Consider the following 27,421-nt stretch of genomic DNA (forward strand, 5'->3'; position numbering starts at 1 on the left):
TTTTTTTTTTTTTCTGGTATACACACACAAGGTTATTCACTAAACTCAAAACTGTAGTGAATTGAAATCCGGATGCCAAAATATAGGAAAAGGTAGCTAATATGGAGAAATGTTTTAATGCCATTGTAGTCACTGCTTAGCTATTTTAGCCTTATTTTTGCCATTTTAGATTTGAATCCGCTACATTATGTAGTATAGTAATTAACTTGGACAAAAGGTGCTGTTCTTCCTTCTCTAAATGTAGTAAAACAGAATAGTCCGCACAGAAAGGATTAAAAACATAAATAAAATCAACTATGTACAAATTAGGAGCTTTTACATCTAGTATTACAATGACAACCAATATATTGTGTACAGCGCTGTACATAGAATATTGGTTTGTTCTGAATAGACCATTTGGATCAAATACAGAAATGGGAACCTAATCCTTGCTACTTTTGAATACCAAAAACTTGCACTAGTTTTTCCCTGTTTATCAGGTATTATTCGTTTTAGCTTGTAATCATATAACAGGTGTGGAAGCCCATTATTAGCTCAATAAGTACATTGTCAGTTAGCAAAATTGCAGTTAAAAAAGTAAAAATGTTGCGGAGGAAGAAATAAAAGTATACATTTATTTTAAAATGCAGAATAATTGGTTTATTTAGGTAGAACAGCAATTTTCATATGTAATCAGATTAGTGCATGTTTGGGGATAAGAAATGAATTTGTATCCCACTCTTATCTGTGTATTAACGTAGCTATCTTGTTCGTAGAAGTTGGTGAAAAGGCACATCCAAATATAACTACATAAAACACTCACACATTTGTCTGTTTCCAATTAATATTACATTGGATTAAGTAATGTGTTTGCACCTGAATACTTATATAAATAACATATCTATAGCCTCAGGCTTTCTGTTCTAATGCATTAATTTCAGACTTTTGTAGGATTTCGTAGTGGATGATTCAGATTGCTGTGCACAGTAGTTTTAGAAAGCTGCATATTTTCATAATCACAATTGCTGTTGCTGTAAGGGTACACACCATCTTGCCAGATAGATGAACAGTTATTTAAAAGACCACTCTTGGCAATACGGTGCAAGGAAGTTTGGGCGCTAGTTTACTTTCAGGAGTTAAACAGTTCGGTCACAGTTTAAAAAAAAAAAAAAAGATTTGGTATGCTACTGAGGGTAGCTACTGAGAAAAAAATGGCTAATTCCTCTTTAAAAACTGCAATAACCTGCAGAAATCACTGCAGTTATATGTCCATCCCCTCGGTGCCACCCTTGCTTTTGCACAACTCTGGTAAACAAATCATTTTAAATCATGGTTTTATAACGCTTTTGTATATGTCTTCAACCATTAATAGTTACTTTGAGAAAGCTTGTTTAATCTACAGGTTGCATCCCAAGTTATCCCATAATAGAGTAAATCATTTTCATAAAGTTTGCTTATTAGCAGTATCAGTTGAATAAAAGAATAACCATATGATTACACAATAGTAGAGGTAAAGTGCCAATCAACATTTTATGCCTCTTCTTCTTGAAGTTTTTTTGATTGTCACCATAGACCATAAGGGGTAAACTGTCAGTCAAACGTCTTGAGCAGCATTGTTTTTGTAGAGCTGTGTTGTTTTTGGCACCCTGTTAAGGGGTTAGATCTATAACTTAGATAGTATACAATTTAATAGGATGACTTAAAAGTAAGCTATGCAGCATTTGTAGAGGAAGACCTGGTTGGTTGACCGTGGAGAATTAAAATGAGATTTGTTCCTGATGTAATAGGCTGGATACTTGATGAACATTGGGACCAGTCTTTTAATGCACTTGGTTATCATCTGCAGATTCTAATCTGCATGGAAGTCTTTTGAGCAGCTTACTGTTAAAGATCAGTTTAAAACCATAGTCTAAGCAACCTGTAGTGTTCAGGTTTCAAGAAATCCCAGATTCCATATTCAGGTTTAATATTAAACCATTTTAAAACGGTTTTATAAAACCTTGGGACTTCCTTATGCCAAGAGACTGTTCTCATCTTCGCCACACTGATTATGCGAAACCAACATTTCTTCATTATCTATGTCAATTAAGGTTGTCCAAGTTGAAGTAAATTGATAATGCTGAAGTTTTAGTTCTGTATTATTAATGCAGCCAAGAGGGAGATGGTCTCTCACTGCTGGAAAGAGCCCCAAGTTAAGAATAGCTTGATATTAAGCCAATGGCCTCTAAGAGAGCTGTAGTGTTTAAGTTGCTAAGAATGCCCCGTTAATTACTCCCTGCAATCTGCAGCTAACTCGGTGCTGTTCTGTTTTGGACTGTAGATCCTTATTTTTTCATATAGCAAATAATGTTCTAATACATTTAAAACTAGTTTGTTCTAAACTCCCAGATAACTATTAAAGGAGGACACTATGAGAAAGAAATGTTTAGTGTGTGTTTCAATTTTTTTTTTTTTTTTTTGTATTTTGCAAAGGACATAAGGCTTTTGATACAGAAATATCTTCCATTCCCATGATTTCTTAGGTAGTTTAAGGGAAACTTGTCACCACTTACCTGGCTCTTCGCTACCCCACCACTGTCTCTTTTTTTGCTGATTTTCACTGCGTGGGGACACTACCCCAAACAGGGCAATCCTCCTACATAACACATATAGGCTGGCTTAGTTGCCAGGATATCAGTGTCTGAATGGAGTGACATCACTCCGTCCCTATACTCACTAGCCCGCGTCCAACTAGCGAGTTACTATAGCAACCACAGTGCATACTATGGGTAGAGAGCAGAGGTATCTCCTGTGGAAGGTCTTAGCTGCTCTGCCTAATTCCTCATCATTGCGTGTCTTTTGATGGAATTTGAAGCTCTTTAAAAAGACCCAAAGTAGTTTAACTTATGACAGGTTCCCATGAATTGCAATGATACGCAAAGTATCATGATTTTCTCCTCAATATGTCTCCATGGCAATTCTGTCTGAAAAATGTGGTGTTGTCCCCAAAGCTAACGGGCATTCCGTTAAGAGTATGTTAGTATGCTGGTTCAAATGTTTAGAGGCATATTCTATTCAATATATGGTACAACATAATATAATTGAAGGGGTTACTGAAGCAAATTGTGAACCATACAAACGTTTGTTACGGTTCTTTCCTATTACTGTGGCCAGTTTGCCAATATTAATCTAAATTAAAGGATTCATGTCCTTTTGGAACAATGGATGGTTTATTACTAGGCTTGGATATTAGTTCTAAAATAATTACATAATTGCTGTAATGTTTAAAGAATATAAGGTCCCTAGAATGTGTGACGCAGTTGGTGTCAAATAAAATGGATTTTGTTTGTTTGGGATAGGATTAAGAGGCTTTCAAGGAAATCCATATTAATCATGTGATTTGAGCATCAAATAGCTGTAATAATTATATACACACAGCGTTCATATTTAAACATGCCCTTGTGTGAGCTGGTGAAATAGCACTTTTAAGGAGTGCTGTGCAACTCTTGCCTAATGTCACAAACAATTCTAGAATACTACAGAAACAACTGCCAGGAGATGGGACGCATGACTGTTCAGCCTAAATGGTGTCTGTATGGAGGCAACTGAGTAAATTGTGACAGTAATACAGTGTATTTTAGGAGCTTTTGCATTTGCTACATAGATGGATATATACCTGCTTGGAATGAGTATGAATGATCAAAGTGTGGCTGCTTCCATGATTTTATATGCTATTATATTGTGATTGTGTGTATGTAAGCTCTGTGCTGGAGTATCTTACATGTATCATGGTGGGATGTTTCAGCAGCATCTGGGTAACTAAAAATTAGGGAAGAGGGCATCTATTTTATCAATTTATTTTAGGTTATGTAAGCATTATTGGGTGCATTATGTTTATTCACCACATTGTAGGCTTCCTACTCTAATAGGATATTGTTTGAAAAGCAAACCTTTCACTCCCCTTCCCCCCCCCCCCCTCCTTAATTGTAGACCCAAAGACTTCTTGCACATTTTCGACCCCAATCCCAAGTGCTCCAGTGCTTTCCCTTTATTCTTCACAACATTGTATAATGTGTAGATGTATCAAATGATTGGGCAATGCTAACTGATGATAGTTTGTGTGTAGCTAAGGTCACACTGTGGGATGTATTATTAGTCTGGGGGTATGCTTATTAGCCTACTTGATAGTTATTTACATGTGTTATTTGCAGTCATCTAACTGGTTTTGTAAACGTATATATTTCAGCATGCATTAATGTTGCTTTAATATGTTATACTAATTTGGAATGTCAATAAAGTCGTAACTAAAAAGGAAAAAAACTTCACTGCATCCTTTTTGTGGCTCAGTACATCACTTTAGGCAACCTCCAGTGTCCATACCCCACTCCACCCACCCTTTCATTTTTTTCCTATTATTCTTCTACAGCAGTACTTGCATTTTCTATATCTATACCTGCAATTGGCCTTTCTGCTCCGTCTTTTGGTTTGGACAGGTAGTACCTGGATACAATTCTTCAGGCTTGCTCTTGGTCTTCTGTGAATATAAGCCTCAAAACCCCAAGAGCTCACAATCTCTTCCCCTGTCTGTTCCATAGGGGAACAGAATGGGTAGGTCCTGATACAGAGTTTGCTGAGACTGCCTCCTATTTGCCTGGCACAGTCTAGTGCCATTACATGCACATGATCCTCACACCATGTTACTTCCACATTAGTTTGTGGAATACACGCCAGTAGTGATGTGTTCTACAAGCTTTCTGGATCAAGTGACCAAGATGGGTGCCATGTTTTAACAGTCATGTTTTATTCATGGAAAACACACAGTTACCTCAGGAAAAAATATTCTAAAGCTACTGCTTAGACCAAACTCCTCTGCCACGTTAACTGCAGACGTTCAATTACAAAATAGGTATAAAAAGTGTCATTGTGGCATCTGTGCTAAAGAATCTGTGAAATCAACCAAAGAAGAGGAAGTGTCCACATTTTCTTGGTTTAAATCTAACCTGAAGGAAACCGTTTTCTGAGATTAGGAATGCATTCGGTCAGTCCGCTAAAGTTCCATTAGTGCCTTTCTATCAGCCACCCATAAATAGAAAAATGTGTGTTTTCAGGTTCTGAACTTTCTTCTGTGGAGTGCTACTATTCATATAGATGTTTTTCCTCCAAGTGTTTTTCCAGGGAATTAATGCTTGCCCGAGTCAGAACTCCATAGGCTTGTCAAGAAGTGTATCTGATTATTGTTAGTGGTGAGGGATCAGACAGGACTTAAGTTCTTTCATTTTTATCCAGAATTTAAACAACTAATGGAAAAGTAGAGACCCAGAGAAGCTTCCTTACATATCAAATATATATTGAGATTTGTCACGCAAAGTAGATTTGGCTGTAGCCCAACTTTCCAGAAACACTATAATTCCTATTGGGGATAGTACAGAATTAAAAAAAAAAAAACATGGGTGACCGGCCTGGCTACCAAGCAAGTAGGACACAGGCTGTAGTTTGGATAGTATGCCTCTAATATGAAGAATCCAGCCGTTTCAAGGCTACATTCACCCTATACCACAGGATGCTCTGGCAGCTCTTGGACCGAGCCTTACCAGATTCATCAGGTGATTTGTGATGCCCAACACGTACTGCAGCCTGCTGTTTATCCCTGGGTAGGAGAATCTGACGATCTCCGCTTCAGAAAAGCACCGATTTTTTTTCTTTACTTTGTTCCCCCTCCCTCTCGACTGGTGGGGGTTATCGTGGACCTTGCTGAACTTGATCGATTTAGTTCCCATGAAGATGCTTATTGCTATGCTCTTCTGCAAACATGAGACCGAGCTACAGAAAATGGTTGATGCACAAGAGCGACCAGGGCCAATATCCACAACACACTGACCTAAGTGGGAAGCTACATATGAGCAATTCTGGGCAAAGCTTATGAGGCAGGACCATTTTTTTTACCTGCAGAGGGAGATCTGTGAGGCCCTTCCTGGGCAAATTTTTTTTCAAGGATACTACATCTACTTTACAGTTCCTTCCTGGGTCTTACATAAAAAGCTTAAAATAATTGACAGCTCACAAACCTCAATTGTTGAAATACCAGTTGTAGCCATGAATGGAGGTATTTCTGGAATAAGTAAATTTGGGAGTACCAAAGTTTCATCTGGCACTGCAGAGCATCCTAAGCACTTTCTTGCACATGATGGCGGAGCAACATCACTGGAGGACTTGCTTATGGGGTAAAGGTTGAACTTGATGAACTTTAATCTTTTTTCAACCTAAACAACTATATAAAGTAATATCAGAGGCTGTCAGTGTCGCGGCCTGCAATGTGAAATGTGTCCCTCTTTGAGCCTGCAAGAATAGTGGAAGTTTCTGCCTTACAGTAGCGTCATGTTGGGGGAATCTCACAGAACAACCTACACTCCAACCCAAGAAATTTAAATAAAATAACTGATCGCAGAATAAAAAGTTGAAAACAGCAATGAAAGTGATACCGGAGAAACTGACGGAAGCCAAGTACAGAGAGATGGACACAGGTTTCTTCAGGAAGGAAGAGATTCTTTATTGGATCACCGATCGGGACTCAGAGGGACTAGCGTCACCAAAATACCACAAGTTCTGAGCCCCGGACAATAGTGCAGGCTCCTTATATAGGCATATAACTCCTCCCATATTAAGCTCCACCCGCACATTCTCTTAACCAATCAACACAATAAGAATTAACTTCCTGTTTGACCGCATGGCTTGTCCAGCACAATGGAGGAGGGGGAATACTATATCCTGTATTCTTGCACATGCTCCGTACACTACTGATCGTATCTTGCCTCGTGCAACCAACTGATCGATACGTCAGCATATGCACGTACACATGCCACGTGGTAATCTCGGCCTACTAAATTTATTTTTACCGAGATTCCACCACATTCCCCCCTTTGATGCCTCTTGATATTTTACAATTACTTGAGGCATCACATAACCTTAGTTTTGCTTACACCGCAAGTTACCTTGAACCAGACCAGACTTATCTTATGATGTGAATCTTCAACATTCATCTTCCTGCATTGGTTCTCCCTGATCTAGAGCCCTATATTTATATATCGCCATTATCTGTGCAGCAGCCTTCCTCTCTGCTATACTTCCTATCAGGCTTTGCACAGACCTAACTACTAAGGGGATAAGACACGGTAGGAGTAGACACAACAATAAGATCAATAGGACTCCACCTACCACTGCCTTAAGCCCTCCAAACCACTCATACCAGCTACCAAACCAACTACTTGGATTATACCCTTTCCATACCTGAGTAGGCACATGCGCTAGTTTAACCATATGGCTAGTAAGCTCAGCTATTGCTTGCCCTTCGTCGTCTATTTGAAGACAGCAATTGCTTAGGTTAAACTTCCCACATACACCTCCCTCTACTGCCAAAAGGTAATCCAAGGCTAATCTATTCTGGTATACTGCTGTCCTCATCCTGGTATTATGTTTCACTAGGAGATTGAGTGCTTGTGATGTTTCATTGGTGATAATCTCAACCACCGCCTGTAACCTTATAATGCGGTTGAGCATATAAATAGGGGTTCTATAACCAAAGGTACCATCTTCTGCCCACGTGGCTGGCCCATAATAATCTATGATACGCTGGGGAGGCCATTCATTATCTTCCCAGGTACCTATCTCTAGGGGTCCCCTTTTCTTCCTATGATTCACATCATACACTTTAACACCTAAAGTCTCACCTGTTTCAATCGGTAACAAGAAGAAGGATGGTTTGAGCATACCCAACACACATGCCCCTTCCCAGTCCTGTGGCAACTCCGAATAGGCTTTCTTTTTTTTTTTTATAAATTCTTTATTTTGAAAGATTTTTTGTTTTATGGGGTGGGGGTACAGAAAAGAAAATGGGAGGTTCAAGGTTTAAAATACACATTGCACATAACAAACGAGTATTTTTAACAGTTTGCGAACAGAGCAAATCAATACATCATTTCGGTGTACATTCTTATCAGCTTTGTGTATTTTGATAGGGTTGCAAGGGTACAGAATGGGAACGGGGGGGTTAGAAGTTGGTTAGGGAAAAGTACATGCTATACAGTTTGTTTACATATAGGCATTTCGTTGGTTTATACATATGGACAGTAGCTCTGTTTTGTTCGTTGTCGGCTATTTTGTCCTAGTGAATGTTCAAGTCTCTTGTAGTGTGACTTGTTCTAGTGGTCTGGGTAGCGTATTTGAGACTGAGGGGTTCAGTTTATGGTATGGTTTCTTGGAGGTTTTGTTGTGCCCCTCGTGTTTGCTTACAGAGGTGGTCGGATCGGTTCGTTGGGGTTCGGGCTCCCCTCGTGTGAGGGGGGGGGTCGGTGTGGGTAATTATTCGCGTCGTTCTGGTCCATGTCAGATGTTCTTCGTGCTTTAAGTAGTTCGTTGGCTGTCGTAGGGTGTCGGTTTGAGTGCAGGTTGGGTGACTTTCTGGTGTTGTGTGTAGTGTGGTGTGGGGTGCGAATCTTTGGTGTGTCGGTGTTCAGTTGAGCATTGGTAGGTGTTCGTGTGTGCCCTAGGTGTCCAATGTGGAGCTGTCTCCTAGGTATGTGGGTCCTTTATCCTTGGGTTGGCATCTGGTTTCGGTCCGTGCAGCTGCTTGGATTGTGGGGGAGTGTGGGGGGGGTATGGGGGGGGGTGTGGATGGTCTCCAGGTTCAGGGAAGGGGATGGGAGGGATAGGGTTCTGGTCTTAGGGTGTGTGTTGGTATTGGGTTTGTGAGGTGTTGTGTTATGTTAGTGTTGGTTGTTGGCTAGGTCGTTAATGGGAATGCATAGAACCACGGGTCCCATATTTTTTTGAAATTTTTAGTTGTGTCGTGGATCAGTGCGGACAATTCGTCCATTTTAATTGTGTCCTTTATTTTTCTCTTCACTGTGTCCAGTGTGGGTGTGTCTGGGCTGCCCCATTTTTCGGCGATGGCTCTTCTGGTGGCGAGTGCGATTTTGGCTATCAGTTTGTTGTGGGACCTTGGTGTGTTGGCCATGGGTTTGGATAGGAGCCATATCCATGGGTCATGTGGGATGTCTGTGTGGAGGATCTGTGAGACCATTGTTTCTATTTGGTTCCATATTTGTGTGGTATGGACACATTCCCACCACATGTGTATGTATGTGCCTCTGTGTCCGCAGCCTTTCCAGCATAGGTCAGTGCTTGACCTGCCCATCTGTTTCAGTTTTAAAGGGGTGACGTACCATCTTAATAACGTCTTGTACGCTTGTTCCTTGTGATTTACACATATGGATATGGAGGCTGTGGCCTCCCATATGTTTGCCCAGTCTGATGGGTCCTCGGCCTGCCCTATATCCCTCTCCCAAGCCGACACGTATGTGAGTGCGCCGTCCTTAACGTTTTGGATTATGTGGGTGTATAGCTGGGAGATTTGTCCTTTATGCGTTGGGTTTTGTAGGCAGTGTTTCTCAAAGGGCGTGAGTGGTTTTGTGCCGGCCTGTGTAATTGTTGGTGTTTCTAGGAAGCTTCTGAGTTGTAGGTGGCGGAACATGTCAAAGGTGCGGAATGGTGTGGTTTGTGGAAGGTCTGCGAATGGTATCGGTTGTCGGTTTCTGTAGAAGTGGTGTAGTCGTGTGAGGTCGTTTTCTTCGAAGCGGGCGAAGTCTTTTGGTGTCATGCCGGGTGGGAAATGTGTGTTGCGAAGTATCGGTGTCAGTGGTGAGGGTTGCGAAGTCAAGCCGCTTTTTGGGGTTACTTTGTCCCATATTTTGATTGTGTTGAGGATTGCAGGTGATGTTTGGGGTAGGTGGGGTCTGGCTGTTCTGGGGAGCCAAATATACAGTGAGGGGAAGTCTCTACCAAAGATATCGTGCTCTAGGTCTACCCATCGCTTGGTGCCGCTGGGGGCGTGCCAGTGTTGTGCTTGTGTTAGCTGGGCTGCCTGATAATAATGGATGAGATGTGGGAGGCCTAGACCCCCTGCTTTGTTGGGGACGTATAGGGTCTGTCTTTTAATCCTGGTACGTCTGTTGGCCCAGATGAATTTATCGATGGTAGTTTGTAGTTGTTTAAAATCTGCGTGATTGATTGGGATTGGTAGGGTTTGGAATAAGTATAAAAGTCTTGGTAGGACGTTCATCTTAATCGATGTTAGCCTGCCCAGCCATGATATCGGCATGTTTTGCCATTTGTCTATGTCTTGTTTGATTTTTTGGATCGTGGGGGTGTAGTTTAGTTCGTAGCTGCGTGAGAGGTCCGTTGGTATGGCAATACCTAGGTATTTGATGTGTGTGGGTGTGAAGTCAAAGGGGCAGGTTAGGCGTATGGCTGTTTTAGTGGGGGTGTCTAAATGGATGGCCAGGACTTCGGTCTTGTCAATGTTTAGTTTGTATCCAGATACTTTAGCGTAGGTCTCTAGGGCTTGAAGAAGTGGTGGGAGGGATGTTATTGGTTCTGTTATTGTAATGAGTAGGTCATCTGCATATGCAGCCGTTTTATATTCTTCCTCGCGGATTTTCAGTCCTTGTATGCTTTCGTCTGATCTGAGTGATTGCAGGAGTGGTTCTAGGGAGAGCGCGAAGAGGAGTGGGGATAGGGGGCATCCCTGGCGTGTGCCGTTATATATTGTGAAGGAAGGGGGGTGTGTTAATGGTAGTAGGAGATGGGCTTGCGGGGTGGTGTATAATACTTGTAGGGCGGTTATAAATGTTTGTGGGAATCCGAATTTGAGTAGGGTAGCGAATAGGAAGGGCCATAACAGTCTGTCGAAGGCTTTTTCTGCGTCTAGTGATAGAAAGAGGGTTGGTATGTGTCTAGTCTGTGCCGTCCATATGAGGTCGTACGTCCGTCGCGTGTTGTCGCTGGCCTGTCGTGCCGGTATGAAGCCTACTTGGTCTGGATGTATTAGTTTGGGTATGAGGGGGTTCAGTCGGTCGGCGAGGATTTTGGTAAACAGTTTTATGTCAACGTTGAGGAGGGAGATCGGTCGGTAGTGTCCTGGTTCTAAATGAGATTTGTTGGGTTTTGGGAGGAGGCAGATGTTGGCTTGTAGCATGTCTTTTGGTAGGGGGTCGCCGTTTAATATAGCATTGTACAGGTTGCATAGGTGTGGGATTAGGGTGGGAGCGTACGTTTTGTAGTAGAGCCCGGTAAATCCGTCCGGGCCCGGGCTCTTGTTGGGTTTCAGGGCTTTTATGGCCCGTGCAATTTCAACTGTTAATATGGGGTTGGCCAGCGATTGTGCTGTTTCTTCGTTAAGGGTGGGTAGTGTTACGTGGTTGAGGTAGCGTTCTGTGAGTGTTTCGATAGGTGTTGGGTTGTGGCGTGCTTCCGGTGAGTGGTCGTATAGAGCCTCGTAGTATTTTTGGAAGACGCTGGCGATTTCGTTTGGGGCTTCTGTGACTGACCCGTCTGGGGTGCGTATCTTGTGTATCTGTTTGTTTTCGGATCTCTGTTTGAGTTTTCGTGCGAGTAGGGTGTCGGCTTTGTTGGCTTTATCATAAAAGAGTTGCTTTGACCATAGCAAGGCTTTTGTGGAGTCTTTTGCCATATGTGTTTTGATGTCTGTTTGGCATTTTTTAATTTGTTCGGTTAGCTCCTGCGTTGGGTCGATTTTGTGTTTTGCTTCGAGGGTTCTGAGGGTTTTAAGTGCGCTTTCTAGGTGTGCAATCTGTTGTTTTTTGTGGATCGTCGCCTGGTTTATTAGGACTCCCCTGATTACCGCCTTATGGGCTGCCCAAAGTGTCCCTTCCGAAGTGTCCGCGTCTGTGTTTAGTTGAAAGTATTCTGTGAGGGCTCTGTCTACCTCTTGTCTGATTCGTGGGTTGTGCAGCAGGTGGGGATTTAGTCTCCAAGACCATGGTCTGACTGTGCATGGCAATCTGATTGTGAGCGTTATTTCTGCGTGGTCAGACCATGTAATGGGACCTATGGATGTGGTGTGGACTTGCGGTGCTAATGCTGGGGAGATGAGGAAGAGATCGATACGGGAGTATGAGTGGTGTGGGTGTGAAAAGAAGGTGTAGTCCAGGGATGTTGGGTGTTGTGATCTCCAGGCGTCTAGTAGGTGGGTGCGTGAGATGAATGCTGAGAGCAGTTTGTCGGCTTTGGCCGTTGGTTGTTTGTGTTGGGTGTGCGTGCGCGTGCGGTGTCTGTCTACTGAGGGTGATGGGGTGGCGTTGAAGTCCCCTCCAAGTATGGAGTGGTGGGAAGGAAAAAGGGCTAAGTGCGCTTGTAATGTTTGCCAGAATGTGCTAGAGGGTACATTTGGGGCATATACGGAGGTGAAGGCGTACGAGTGTGTGCCTATTTTGCCTGTGACTGTGAGGTATCGGCCTTGTGGGTCTGCTATTGTGCGTTGGATGGCGAGTGGGCACGATTTTCGTATGACGATAGCTACTCCGTTATGTTTGTCGTGAGGGGAGCTGGCGAAATGATTGATTCGGTAATGTCGGCTTAGGAGAGGGAACTGTTTGGCTTCGGTGTAGTGCGTCTCCTGGAGGAGGAGGACGTCCGCCTTAGATCTGTTTGCCCATCTCATAAGTTGGTGACGTTTGGCCGGGTTGTTTAGCCCTTTGCAATTTATTGATAGGCAGGTCAATGTGGCTGGCATGCTGGGAGTCGCTGCGTTGTGTTTGTTGTGTGTTTTGTTTGGTTTCTGTTGTGTGCGTTATGGGTGTGTGCGTGCTCCTTGGTAAACTGGGGGGGGCGAGAGTTCGGGGGGGGGAATTGGTGAGGGGTGGCGGTATGGGGGGGGGGGGTGTGTGGGTGTCGGGTGTCCCGGGTGGGACTGAGGCTAGGGGGTTTGTTGGGTCCTGGTCTTACTATCGGGTTGCCAGGCGTCGTGTGGGCGGTTGGGTTTGCGCGGGTGGGTATTTGTTGGTTGTGTGCTATGGAGGGTTCGGGTGTGCTTGTAGTGGCTTAGTGGTTGGGTGGTTCCGGTGGTGAACGGTTGGTTGGGGTTTTGAGGTAGGAGGTGGGTCGGTACTTCGCCTCTCCCTCTCTGTCCCCGGGTTTTTTGTATTGTCTCCGATGATGCATCTCGAGTAAGGTGGTTTAAGAGTGGGTGTCTAATGTTCCAGTGTTTTGTCTTGTTTTGCGTGAGCGTGGATATGTCGGGGGTTCAACTGATCGGTGTGTGTGTTATTGAGTTGTGGGTGGTTGATGTTCGTCTAGTGGGTAGTGAGGCTGTGAGGGTGTTTTTCTTGTTTATGGTGTGTGTGGTTCTGTCCCCTGTCTGGTGTGAGTTTGGTTCCTTGGTTGCGTGTGCTTATCGCGGTGTTTTGGGAGGGTGATGTAGGGGTTGTTGTTTGTGTGGTGATGTGGTGGCTATAGTGCATGGGTCTGAGTACTTGCAGGTTCCAGTGGGTGCAAGGTACGTGATTGTTTGCTTGTCATGGAGTGGGTAGTCTTGGTTGCTCAGGCAAGGCTTGCGGTCTCATCTCAGCGGTTCGGGAGTCTGGTGTGGTTTTGCTGAGGGGCAGGGGTGTGTGTGGGGGCGGGGTGTGCAGTCTTAGTTGCATGTCTCTAATTGTCTGTTAGTCAGGATATAGTGTCCCTGTGGGGTTGGTGGAATGCTTGTTGATTTCAGGGGGTTAGATGTATAAACATAGGCGGAGCGGTGCCATGTTGTCTGAGGGACAATGGGTGGTGTGTCATCCGGTGGGGTGTTGTATATAGCTGACTGGTATTGCCCCCATGTGCAGAGTAACTCAAAACAGTCCTATGTATACTGTGCATAATATAAACAGTGTTGTACGTTTTCCAAACATAAATATATACATAAGAAGTGCTTCAGGGTGAGACAAGTTTTACATAACAGACATAACGTGTGTGGAGTAGCTTCCACGTGTGGGAACCTACGATTCCCCTTAGGTGCTCTGTGATCGTGTCAGATCGGTTCGGTCTGGTTAGGAGGCCTTGCAAATTCTGTGGGCCTCTATCGTATGTACCTTCCCCCCCCCATCCTCCCCCCCCCCCCCCCCCAAACCCCGTCTACTGCTAAAGGGAGATAAAGGGAGAAGGGTGGCAGGGGCTGAGGGAGAGGAGCTGGCCATTGAGTCCGGTTTGCGGTCTTGGTGTACCTCGATTCTTAGTGTACCGGGTTGGGTTGCGTATGGGTCGGTCTGCTAGAGTTGGGCTTAAGGGGACTAGGGGGGCCCTCAGCCCTCTGCCTTAAGTGCTGGGAGTAGGGAGGAGAGACCGTCCGGTGGTACCGGTGTGTGGCCTTAATGTGATTCGTTACTCGAGGTGCTGAGTTGGGTTGCGCAGGGGTCGGGTTGATGAAATTGGGCTTAAGGAGACCGGGGAAGTCTTTGTCTTAGCCTCGCGGCCTGTTATGACCCGGGGCGAGTGGTTAGTGCGATTGGGAGGCCTCCTCTCTTCCCGGTCAGGGTGTGGGGTTTGTGGGATTTATACCTTGCCCCCTGCGCTCGTGAGTTTTACTGTACGTTTGGGTCTAGCAGGTTTGGGCCTTGTGGGGAGCAGGCATAGAGCCCTAAGGTGCCAAGGTCTGGCGGTTGACTACAACATTTGTGATAAACCATAATAACAATCAAAAACATTTAACTGGGGTGTAACCTGTCGTAGAATATACTACCAGAGGAACAGTGTCCTTGGACCGTGTTCGCGGAGTGGGTCTGTCCGCCTTGATTGGGTCTGCCAGGGTAGTACTGGCGGCTGCTTGTGGAGCCGTTCAAGTGTCCGTTTGGGTAGAGTCCTGTGAGGCCGGTGTCGGATTGCGCCTTGCTTGCATGCGGTTCGCGGCAATGCGGGGTCTGTCTTTGCGGCTGTTATCTCCAGGGGTAGGGCGGATGGGGTCCGTCGGGGGATATCTCAGGGGGATTCCCAGATGTGCTGCGAAGTCTTGCATGTCCGCGACCTGATGGAGGGTGAAGGTTTGTTCTCCTTTCTTTACGGTCAGTCTAAAGGGGTGCCCCCACATGTAGCGCCATCCGGTTTCTAGCAGTGCGGTGGTGAGGGGTTTTAGTTCTCGGCGTTTCCGCAATGTGGAGGGTGCCAAATCTTGATAAAAGTGTAGCTGTTGACCTTGGTATAGTGGTGGGTGACTTCTGGCTGCATTCATGAGTTTTTCTTTTATCGGGAAGTGTAGGAGCTTCACGATTATATCTCTGGGGATGTTTGTGTTGAACATCGGTGGCCTTAGCGCCCGGTGTGCCCGCTCAATGTAGATGTCCTGCTCTGGGGTATCCGGTAATAGGGAGTGGAATACTGCAGTAACGGTCGGCAGTATTGCGTCTGGTAAGACTGTTTCTGGTAGGCCCCGTATGCGGATATTTTGCCTGCGGGATCTGTTGTTTAAATCTTCTAGGCCGTCTTCCAGAAAGTGTACCCTGTCCGTCAGATTTTCAATAGTTTTGCCTTGGGAGGCTGTTTGCGTCTGGGTCTCTTTTATGAGGCGTTCCGTGGCGCCCGTGCGGGAGGCCAGGGCCTCCATGTCCTCTTTGAGGCCTGATATTTGCTTTTCAAGCGCCGCGGTAGTGTAGGCCTTGATGTCGGCCGATGTTTCTCGGAGCATTTTCCGGAGATCATCTTTGGTAAGTGGAGATGTGTCTGAGGTTTCTCGGCCGCTCTCGTCGGAGTCTGAGCCCGTGTCAGCCTGACTCTGGGCCCAAGATGGCGGTTTGTCTTCTTTGGCGCGGAACATTGTGGCCACAGACGGCGTGGATTCTTTTCTTTTTTTAGTTCCCCCCATCTGGTTGTGTAGTGGTGGGGTTGTTGTGGGTTTTCAGTCGGTTTTGGGGGTGAGATGCACCTCTGTGGAGGCTGATGGATGCTGATTGTATGCCCGGGGTAGGAGAGCTAGGGAAGCACACGTCTTACTCCATTGAAGGTTAGGCTCCGCCTCCCGAATAGGCTTTCTTACCACAGATCCAGTACAAATTTGCTGGGGCTCTCCAGGTAGATGTGATGGATAAATCAAACCACACATCCTTTAAATTGGCATATCTAGCAAACGGGTTAGATGGTTCTGAGACATTTGAAGCCGACCACCAAGTTGTATTTTTGGTATCATCATCATAAGCTTTTTGCCCTAGACAAGTTAATTCTCCTACAGAAGTATTATACATTATTCCTTTCCTTGCTATGCAAACATAACCTATGATGGAGGTCTTTAATCTCCACTCAGATTTACCTCTAACACTCAAATGATAATCGGCTTGTGCAGATATTAGTTGGTCAACTGCCTCAGAACCGGACATTACCTCCTTTGCTTCCCAAGGCCATTGGTCTCCCATGTTAGTACCTCCACACACATAGCAGTTGGTAACATTAAGACTACCGGCAATACTTTCGGCTAAATCTATGAACAGGTTCTTAGCGCTATGGGGGATCTTATTATCTATACTCATCTCTTCATAAAAGGAATGGTATACTTGATGAGTCTGGGAGGATACCGTATCAGTCTCTATTCCTATAAACAATAATGTCCCAGGATCTAAACCCGTCCCGTATATCTGAAACCCAAATAAATTTCCATACTTATCTAGGAACTTGTCGGGGTTATTTATAAGTATATGGACTGGGTTGCATTCCATAGACTTACAATATGGGCTAGTCGGCAACTTAGTCACTATCATGTCTTTATCTACTGTCTGTCCCCAAGTCGCCCACCCCACACAAGACCAATATGGGCAAAAGTTATAGTCTTTATTTGGGCATCTAGGACTCACATATTTATTTTTACTACTGGGACAAATATATTTATCGTTAGATCCATACGTCCTCTCCCATCTAAGATCCCCACATACATTCCACGGCTTTCTACCACTTGATATCGCCTTACATGCATCAAATAGCAGAACACCCGAAGAATATACGGATTCTAACACCGTCTTATTAATTAGGGTCCCCTGAGGATCTCCATTCCTGAGAGTCAACCAAATTGTACGAGGTTGATACTCCGGACTGAAGCACTTAGGTTCTCCTACTCCTAAATGGCACACACTATAGTCTATATTTAGGTATCTACATCTTGATACCTCTCCTTTACACTCGTATTGTGAATGCCAAATTCGGGTTTGGGAAATATGGTTACCTGTTCTCGTAGTCTTAATGCATACCTCACAGCTAGGAGTGTCGGTACCTCTACCTTCCTGAATATAAAAACACATGTAAATAAACACAATCAAAAGCACATCTTTCGCCGTCATCCTCAGTCTTCGTCCGTGCGATGGAACCTCAGCTTCCAGGATGTGAGGGCTGCAGGGAATGGAGTTCTGCTCGTCTTCACAGGTGTCTCTTCGAGACTTTCCTGGCTTATACACTATGTGATGGTAAGCGGACAGGCTTTATTATGGCCTTCTCACTCACACCTGTAACAATAAAATTTGTAATCCACAATAATTCCTCGTTACTCCGACTGAGTAGTGCGTTTCAACCGGATCTTGCAGGGATTCTCTGGATCTGCTGTAACTTGCCAAGAATCGACTGCTGCTGGTTTAACCCTGGAGTGATGTATCCACGGAGTCACTTCTGCTACTTTTATCGCTGTAGGGGTAGACAAAAGAACAACATAAGGACCTCTCCACTTGGGCCCTAACGGTACATTATTCCACTCTTTAATCCACACTTGGTCTCCTGGATGATAACTATGAACAGGGGGATAAATATTCACAGGTAATCTATCTTGTACCCATTTCTGTACCTCCTCCATAGTCTTACCCAACTCTACAACCTGCTGCCGGGTAATTCCTTCTCCCAACTGACTCAAATCCCCCCTTAAGTTACCAAGTACGGGAGGTGGTCGCCCATACATAATTTCAAAAGGAGAGAGGCCCATCCTTCTGGTAGGGGTACTGCGGATTCGCAATAGAGCTATGGGTAAGAGAACGTTCCACTTAAGTTGGGTTTCCTGACACATTTTAGCCAACTGGTTCTTAATAGTTCTATTCATTCTCTCTACCTTACCAGAACTCTGGGGTCGATATGCAGTATGAAGCCTCCACTTTATACCAAGCGTATGAGTCAGTTGTTGTAGGCACTGGTGAACAAAAGCTGGACCATTGTCCGATCCTATAGAGCAGGGTAGTCCGTATCGGGGTATTATTTCTCGTAACAGGAATCTCACAACTTTTCCTGCTTTCTCTGTACGAGTAGGACATGCTTCTACCCAGCCTGAATAGGTGCACACAATTACCAGCAGGTAACGATGTCCACCCGATTTAGGCATCACTGTAAAGTCTATTTGTAGATCGGACATGGGGAGTCCCCCCATAAACTGGACTCCTGGTGGCTTTACTGGTCCTTGTCTTGCATTATTTTTAGCACACGTTACACATCTACGTACAATGGCCTGAGTCAAGTTGGACAGTCTTGGTATGTAGAAATGTTTCCTGAGAGATTCTTCTGTACTGTCTCTCCCAGAATGTGTCCCGTTATGATAGTTCTGGACAATTTCTACTGCTAGTGATGCTGGTATAACTATTCTTCCATCTTCTAGCTGATACCACTTGTTCTCCAAATACTTTCCCGGTTCAGTCTTTAACCACTCCTCTTCTTGAGCTGTATAAACTGGAGTCCATTGAGACAGTGGGGTTGGTATTAGAGCAGCTATATGCCCCACATACTCCTGTCTTCCTGATTCGGCAGCACGCTTAGCTGCACTATCTGCCATCCGATTTCCCTTGGTTACATCACCATCTCCTCTCAGATGCGCTCGACAGTGAATAATACCGACTTCTTTCGGCTCCCACACTGCTTCCAATAGTTGTAGGATTTCAGCTGCGTACTTGATTTCTTTGCCTTCTGAATTCAGTAGTCCTCTTTCTTTATACAAAGCTCCGTGGGCATGAGTGGTTAAAAACGCATACTTAGAGTCCGTATAGATATTTACTCTTAAACCTTCAGCCAATTGTAACGCTCGTGTTAGTGCTATTAATTCTGCCTTTTGTGCTGATGTTCCTTTTGCCAGTGGCCGAGCTTCTATCACCTTGTCTATTGTTGTTACTGCATATCCTGCATAGCGGATCCCTTCTTTCACATAACTACTGCCGTCGGTGTAATATTGAACATCGGGGTTCTGGATGGGAAAATCACGAAGATCTGGTCTACTTGAGAATACTTCATCCATTACTTCCAAACAATCATGTTGACTTTCAGTAGGTTGTGGCAAAAGGGTAGCCGGATTTAAAGTGTTTACAGTCTCTAAATGCACTCTTGGGTTTTCGCACAACATTGCTTGATACTTGGTCATACGGCTATTACTAAACCAATGATTTCCTTTGTAATCCAACAACGTCTGTACTGCATGTGGAACTCGTACATAAAGTTCTTGACCCAGAGTGAGTTTATCGGCTTCAGCTACTAGCAGGGCGGCTGCAGCTACGGCTCTTAGACAAGGTGGAAGTCCGCTGGCCACTGCATCCAATTGCTTAGACATGTAGGCAACAGGTCTTTGCCATGATCCCAAGTACTGTGTCAATACTCCCACAGCCATTCTTCTTTGCTCATGTACGTATAAGTAGAATGGTCGTGTGTGATCAGGTAGACCTAATGCTGGGGCACTCATCAAAGCCTTCTTCACATCTTCAAATGCCGTTTGCTGTTCTTGGGTCCATAAGAAGGGGTCGTGCTCTGTACCTTTGATGGCTGCGTACAGAGGTTTTGCTAGTATCGCATAGCTGGGAATCCATATCCTACAGAAGCCTGCTGCCCCCAAGAATTCTCGCACTTGTCTTCTATTCTTGGGTATTGGTATTTGGCAGACAGCTTCTTTTCTCTCTGGCCCCATAATCCTTTGACCTTCAGAGATATGGAATCCCAGATACTTGACAGTTGGCAAACACAACTGAGCCTTCTTTCTAGACACCTTGTATCCTGCCTTCCAGAGAATGTGTAGTAGATCGTGCGTTGCTTGCTGACATTTTTCTTTGGTAACTGCTGCTATCAACAAGTCATCTACATACTGTAACAATACACACTCTCCTGGGATGGACTCGAAATCCAATAGATCTTGACTTAGGGCTGAACCAAATAGGGTAGGTGAATTTTTAAACCCTTGGGGCAGTCTTGTCCAAGTCATTTGGCGTTTTGAGCCCGTTACAGCATTCTCCCATTGGAAAGCGAAAATACATTGACTTTCTGCGGTAATTCGGAGGCAAAAGAAGGCATCTTTGAGATCTAAGACTGTGAAGTAAGTAGCCCCGCCCGGAATTAAAGCAAGCAGGTTATATGGATTGGGTACAACTGGATGTATGCTAACAACCGCATCATTGACTGCTCTTAAGTCCTGCACAGGTCGATACTCATCTGTACCGGGCTTCTGAACAGGCAGCAATGGGGTGTTCCAGGGGGAAGTACAGAATTTTAGGATACCATACCGTATGAATTTATCCAGATAGGATTGAATGTTCTTCTTAGCCTTCTGTGGGATGTGGTATTGTCGTAGGCTTACTGGATAAACCCCAAGTTTTAGTTCAATTTTTATGGGTGGAATATTGCGGGCCAGTCCTGGTGGGTTGTTCTCTGCCCAAACTCCTGGTATGTTGAATAATGTCTCATCACTCCTAGGGTTTTGGCTAGTCAACACTGTATAAAGTCGCCACTCTTCTTCCTTTGGTACGGATAAAGTCATAATACCTGAAGGTCCATTAAACTTTAAGGATGTTGTTCCATTTGGTAGGAACGTAATCTGCGCTTGTAATTTTGATAGCATATCACGTCCCAGCAATTGGACTGGACATTCAGGCATATAAAGGAATTGCAAACAAAGAACAACAATGTATGCGAACACAACCCAGTGAATAAAAGATAATATAATATGATACAAAGCAAACCAGGACTTCCCTTAATGTTTCAGGTGAAGTATCCCGATAACTCCCCGAAGACTTCCTCTTGTCTTCAATAGATATATGCACATAGATAGGGGAAAATCTGCTAAATATGAGTAGAATAAAAAAACATAGCGTTTAACTGTGTAGGGATTGGCACTGTTTTATAGTTACAATTGGTCACTCACAGATTTGCAGAATTTTAAAAGCCTTGAGTGGTATCTTTCAGTGTCCAGTATGCTGTCCCTCCTCACAGGTTCCTCACAGAGCAGAATGTATGTATCCCAAAAGAAAAAGATATATACACAAATGTAGTACACTTCCAGAGTTGGATAAAAAAGTATTTAATGACTTACATATCAGTATAAAATAAACGGCTTGTCACCATGCACGTCCTACGCGTTTCGTCCTGGATATGGACTTCCTCAGGGACTTAGTGCAGTAAAGTGCAGAAGTAAAGATAGCAGCATAAAACATATCCCCCCTCCCAGTCCTTATATACATCCCCAATTAGTCCGAAATGTTCGTCAGCTGGTTTTCAATTTTCGCGGCATGGATCCTGGTGGCGTCATCGCGTGTGCCGCGGTGTTTTTCCTAGTGACGTCATCACGTTCGGCGTGTGCGTTCCATCCTGCGTTTCACAGATCCGGAAGTGGGTCGCGGCCATTATAAATCTCTCGTTCTTAGTGCATAGACTCAGAACATTTATATGTGAATAAAGGAGACCGGGATGGGGAGGAAAGGAGAACAATTAAAAGAACTCTGGGTGGTACTACTCTAAATAGAAAAAGCCAAGATATATATTTTTCTACTGTGGTTCCACAGTTTGTAAATACATCTCGCTATATAGATAAAATGTACAAAATGTAATGGAAGAAAATAAAGATTCATGTACATACATAAATTGACCGTTCTGCATATGTGTATATATAATTCTTAAGTTTCCATACTATTTAAAATCTTATATAATGCCAAAGTTACCCATTCTTTAGTATACATTCGTTGTACAGTACAATACATTGGTCATACAGTGTTTGTTACCTATACATATTATTGTGATTAGTGGGACCCATTCATATCACACTTCTGTCTCTTTCTACTCAAAGGTTCATAGAGTTAATTTGTCTTTGAAATGAATGAAGTCTTAGATATGAAAAAAAGTGGGGGAACCCCCAAGATATATATATATGGTGAAAAATATAATAATATAATATGCATATAAATAGAAACAAAACGGAAATTGAAAAAATGGAAATAAATATGAAATAGAAATGATAAATAAATATATATAAATCATAAAGATAAAAATAAGAATAAAAATAAATAAAAATAAAAATAAAAATAAAAATAAAAATAGAAATAAAATTAAAATAAAAATAAAATAAAATAAAATAAAAATAAAAATAAAAATAAATATAAAAATAAAAATAAAAATAAAAATAAAAATAAAAATAAAAATGAAAATAAAAATAAATATAAATATAAAAATAAAAATAAAAATAAAAATAAAAATAAAAATAAAAATAAAAATAAAAAATAAAAAAAATAAAAATAAAAAATAAAAAAAATAAAAAAAATAAAAATAAATTATTTTTATTTTTATTTTTATTTTTATTTTTATTTTTATTTTTATTTTTATTTTTATATTTATTTTTATTTTTATTTTTATTTTATTTTATTTTATTTTATTTTTATTTTAATTTTAATTTTAATTTTATTTTTATTTTTATTTTTATTTTTATTTATTTTTATTTTTATTTTTATTTTTATTTTTATTTATTTTTATTCTTATTTTTATCTTTATGATTTATATATATTTATTTATCATTTCTATTTCATATTTATTTCCATTTTTTCAATTTCCGTTTTGTTTCTATTTATATGCATATTATATTATTATATTTTTCACCATATATATATATCTTGGGGGTTCCCCCACTTTTTTTCATATCTAAGACTTCATTCATTTCAAAGACAAATTAACTCTATGAACCTTTGAGTAGAAAGAGACAGAAGTGTGATATGAATGGGTCCCACTAATCACAATAATATGTATAGGTAACAAACACTGTATGACCAATGTATTGTACTGTACAACGAATGTATACTAAAGAATGGGTAACTTTGGCATTATATAAGATTTTAAATAGTATGGAAACTTAAGAATTATATATACACATATGCAGAACGGTCAATTTATGTATGTACATGAATCTTTATTTTCTTCCATTACATTTTGTACATTTTATCTATATAGCGAGATGTATTTACAAACTGTGGAACCACAGTAGAAAAATATATATCTTGGCTTTTTCTATTTAGAGTAGTACCACCCAGAGTTCTTTTAATTGTTCTCCTTTTCTCCCCATCCCGGTCTCCTTTATTCACATATAAATGTTCTGAGTCTATGCACTAAGAACGAGAGATTTATAATGGCCGCGACCCACTTCCGGATCTGTGAAACGCAGGATGGAACGCACACGCCGAACGTGATGACGTCACTAGGAAAAACACCGCGGCACACGCGATGACGCCACCAGGATCCATGCCGCGAAAATTGAAAACCAGCTGACGAACATTTCGGACTAATTGGGGATGTATATAAGGACTGGGAGGGGGGATATGTTTTATGCTGCTATCTTTACTTCTGCACTTTACTGCACTAAGTCCCTGAGGAAGTCCATATCCAGGACGAAACGCGTAGGACGTGCATGGTGACAAGCCGTTTATTTTATACTGATATGTAAGTCATTAAATACTTTTTTATCCAACTCTGGAAGTGTACTACATTTGTGTATATATCTTTTTCTTTTGGGATACATACATTCTGCTCTGTGAGGAACCTGTGAGGAGGGACAGCATACTGGACACTGAAAGATACCACTCAAGGCTTTTAAAATTCTGCAAATCTGTGAGTGACCAATTGTAACTATAAAACAGTGCCAATCCCTACACAGTTAAACGCTATGTTTTTTTATTCTACTCATATTTAGCAGATTTTCCCCTATCTATGTGCATATATAAAGGAATTGGTGTTTCACTACGTGGCCTCCCAATGTACAGAGTCGACTTTTAAGAACCGGTTTTTCAGCACTTCTTCCAGTTGCTCCTATCACAGTAATAGTCCTTCCAGATGGAGGAGCAACTAGATTAGTCACCACTGAATGTTCAGCACCAGTGTCGATCATGAACGCACTCCTTTTCCCCCCTATTGATACATCGACCATAGGCTCCGCTCGACCAAGGGGGATGGAGCCCGGTCGGTATCAATAGTCCTCCATGACCGTGTCAGCCAATCCTACAAAGTCCCTACCTTCTCTATCGCGGGACCTCTGCGCTGCTGGAATATATCTATCTTCCCTAACACTTCCTCTGTTCCCATTACTCCCTCTATAACCATTACTCCCTCCGGGGCCTCCTCTACCTCTCGCTCTGCCTCTAAAGTTTCCGTAACCTGACCTAGGTCTGTCTCTCTCAGACTGTTCTCTTCGCGGACACTCATTTCTCCAATGCCCTTCTTCCCTACAGTAAGCGCACTGATTCCTACTTAGAGGTTCCTCATTCCACTTACTATCGCCTCTATCTGGGCCCCGTCTATCTACGCCTGCGATCGCTACCGCTAGCATATCAGCCTTTTTACGCATCTTGCGCTCTTCCTCTTTCTTATTTTCTGTATCCCTGTTCATATAGACCTTATTTGCTACCTCCATTAGTTGGGTGATTGACATACCTGCAAACCCTTCTAACTTTTGTAGCTTGCGCTTAATATCTCCGTATGCTTGGCTGACAAAGGCGGAGTTAACCATTCGGGAATTGTCTGCGTCTTCCGGATTAAAGGGGGTATACAAGCGGTATGCCTCCAATAATCGGTCATAAAAGACACTGGGCGCTTCATCGCTTTTCTGGATCACCTCAACTGTCTTCGACATGTTAATGGCTTTCTTTCCTCCTGCTTTCATGCCAGCAATTATAGCGTCTCTATAGGCTCTGAGTTGAACCATGTCAGCACCATTTACGTTCCAATCGGGATCGGTATTGGGATAGTGTGTTGCGGCCCATGCTGCTGGATTAGCTTGGTTCAAAGCACGGGCTCTATCCTCTAATGCTTTAATGGCTGCTTGATTTATTCTCGTTCTTTCCTCATTATTAAATAAAGTCATTAATAACTGCTGGCAATCAGCCCATGTCGGATTATGCGTCTGTACTATTGAGGTGAACAGATCAGTCATGGCTTGTGGTTTCTCAGTATACGAGGAATTATGGGTCTTCCAGTTTAAAAGGTCGGTTGTGGTAAATGGGACATATACGAAGACTGGGTCAGCGTGTGCCATTTGACCTGCGGCATCGATATAAGCTGACCCGGGATTTAGGCGAAGAGGCATCTGATAGTGCTTTAATTGTTGGGCACCAGTTAACTGTCGGGTTTGGATGGGGCTACGTAGAGAGGCGTCAGTCATGGGTTCCGGTCGGGGAGAGGTAGGGTATGGGGATGTGGGAGGTTGGTTTTGGGAAAAGGTCGTAAATAAAACACTTCGAGCCGAGCTAGATGAAGCTTGACCGGAAGTCTGAAGTGGCGCCAAATCAGGATATTCGTTTCTAATGGGGGTGGGTTCTGGTTCCGGAAGGGGAGATTTAGTACGAGGGGGGGGTGGATCCTGTACTGGAGGAGGAAGCGGAAGTGGATGGGGGTAATGAGGGGAGGGGTGCAGGGCTTCCTGCGTTTGCGTCACTTCTTCTTAACGGAAAATAAGGGGGCGGCAAAGGGATCTCGGACTCAGGGGGCGTGTCCAAAATGGGCCTAACACCAGTCCTAGTGGACGAACAAGTCCTAGCTACCATGAGGCGACACTGCTCCTCGTGGCATGTCTGGAGCCATTTTGGCGAGTCATTTACGGCCTGTCTCCAACAGTCAATATAAGGAAACTGGCCGTAAAGTTCAGGCCTACCTGATACAGCCACGTGTAAGCGCTGTACCAGAGTTAGATCCAAACTGCCACGTGGCGGCCATGCCGCAACCAAAGTAGGCCACTCCCTAGTGCACAAAGTAACCAAACGTACAGGAGACATCTTAACCCCAAAATCACAAGTTTTAAATCCCTTTTTAAAATTCTTTACCATGCAACCTAAGGGATCCGGAATCGTTGACTGCGACGCACCCATACTTAACAATGGAACGTCGTCGACAACAAATACTATACACGCGTACTATTCAACAGTCACACCCGTTTCCTCTGGCAACAGCACCACGTGGTACGGTTACCAAGTGAAACGTACACTAACAATAAACACTCAGGGAATTCCCGTACACACACAGCTGTTACACCAGTCACTAGATAATCAATATTATGCCCTTTGGCGAAACTATACAGTCACCCACGCTATAATTCTCTATATACGAATTACCCGTCTATAACACACCCCAGTAACATCGTCTTTTACAAATAGCGGTTCCAGTACGGTTAGCATAGGTCAAAGCACAAGTTAAGGTCACAATACAATTATTAGTGGTTATGGTGTTAAACATGCAATGGACGACAATGATTAGTACTTATTATACAATGTCAGTAAATATACAGGGTTATGGTACCGTGCATTATAATACAGCAACACACTATTAACACTCTCGCTAGACGGCTGAGCTCGCGCTATCTAACAAGATATACACTTTACTAAACAATCGCTAACACATTTACAATTCCCAACTAAACTATTGGCCAGTACCTTGAATGGACTACCTAAAAACAATCTACATACGTTTTGGTTAGCCACACTGCCCAATCACCACATATATAGCGAGCTAGAGAACCGAATTTACACAGACGCCTCTTAGTCGCACTATACAACGAACTAGAGGACCGAATTTACACAGACGCCTCTTAGTCGTACTATCAAAAGTCTAGTGGGTTCCAAATTTACACGCCTTCCCACTTAGCCCAGATAGGATGAGAACTAGCGAACCGGATTTACACAGACGCCGCTTAGTCTCCCGGTCCCTCCGACCTAGCGAACAAAATATACACCCTAGAACGCTAGTCTAGACAAGACACCGGTGTCCGGCTAGGGCTATTTTACACCAGAGCGCCCCGCCTGACTAACCAAATCAAACGGTCTGACTAAAGAGCGTTCGATCGAGCGGTGCGCCTTCGCTCCTTCCCTCCGACAGAGGGGGCAGATACACAGATTCAAAACCCCTTTGGGCCTACCGCACAATCGGTATACCCCTAGTGGGTCCTGCCGTCTAAAACAGCAGTTGTCTTACCTCCTCGTTCCTGAACCTGAGTTCACACTCATCGACGGGGACACCCCAGCACTTCTCACGTAGAGGCCGATGATCTCCTGGACAACGGCCCAGTGGCGCCGAGACGAAGGGAGGTCCACGCAGAAGTTCAGGGGTGCAGCCGTAGAGAACGTGGGCAAAGATAGACCGTCTCACGCCTCTGCCTCTCAGCTACCGTTGAACGATGAGCTTCCCGGCCAATGCACCAAATGATACCGGAGAAACTGACGGAAGCCAAGTACAGAGAGATGGACACAGGTTTCTTCAGGAAGGAAGAGATTCTTTATTGGATCACCGATCGGGACTCAGAGGGACTAGCGTCACCAAAATACCACAAGTTCTGAGCCCCGGACAATAGTGCAGGCTCCTTATATAGGCATATAACTCCTCCCATATTAAGCTCCACCCGCACATTCTCTTA

The 27,421-nt window shown here is 43.4% G+C and overlaps 1 protein-coding gene across 1 annotated transcript in view; it reads left to right on the forward strand.

Moving 5' to 3' along the window:
• The window catches only part of CLP1 (cleavage factor polyribonucleotide kinase subunit 1), a 386,408-nt gene that overhangs the window by 338,315 nt on the left and 20,672 nt on the right, over positions 1 to 27,421 (forward strand). The window lies entirely within an intron of this gene.

Source organism: Pelobates fuscus, chromosome 10 (genome assembly GCF_036172605.1).
Source record: "Pelobates fuscus isolate aPelFus1 chromosome 10, aPelFus1.pri, whole genome shotgun sequence".
Lineage (NCBI taxonomy): Eukaryota > Metazoa > Chordata > Amphibia > Anura > Pelobatidae > Pelobates > Pelobates fuscus.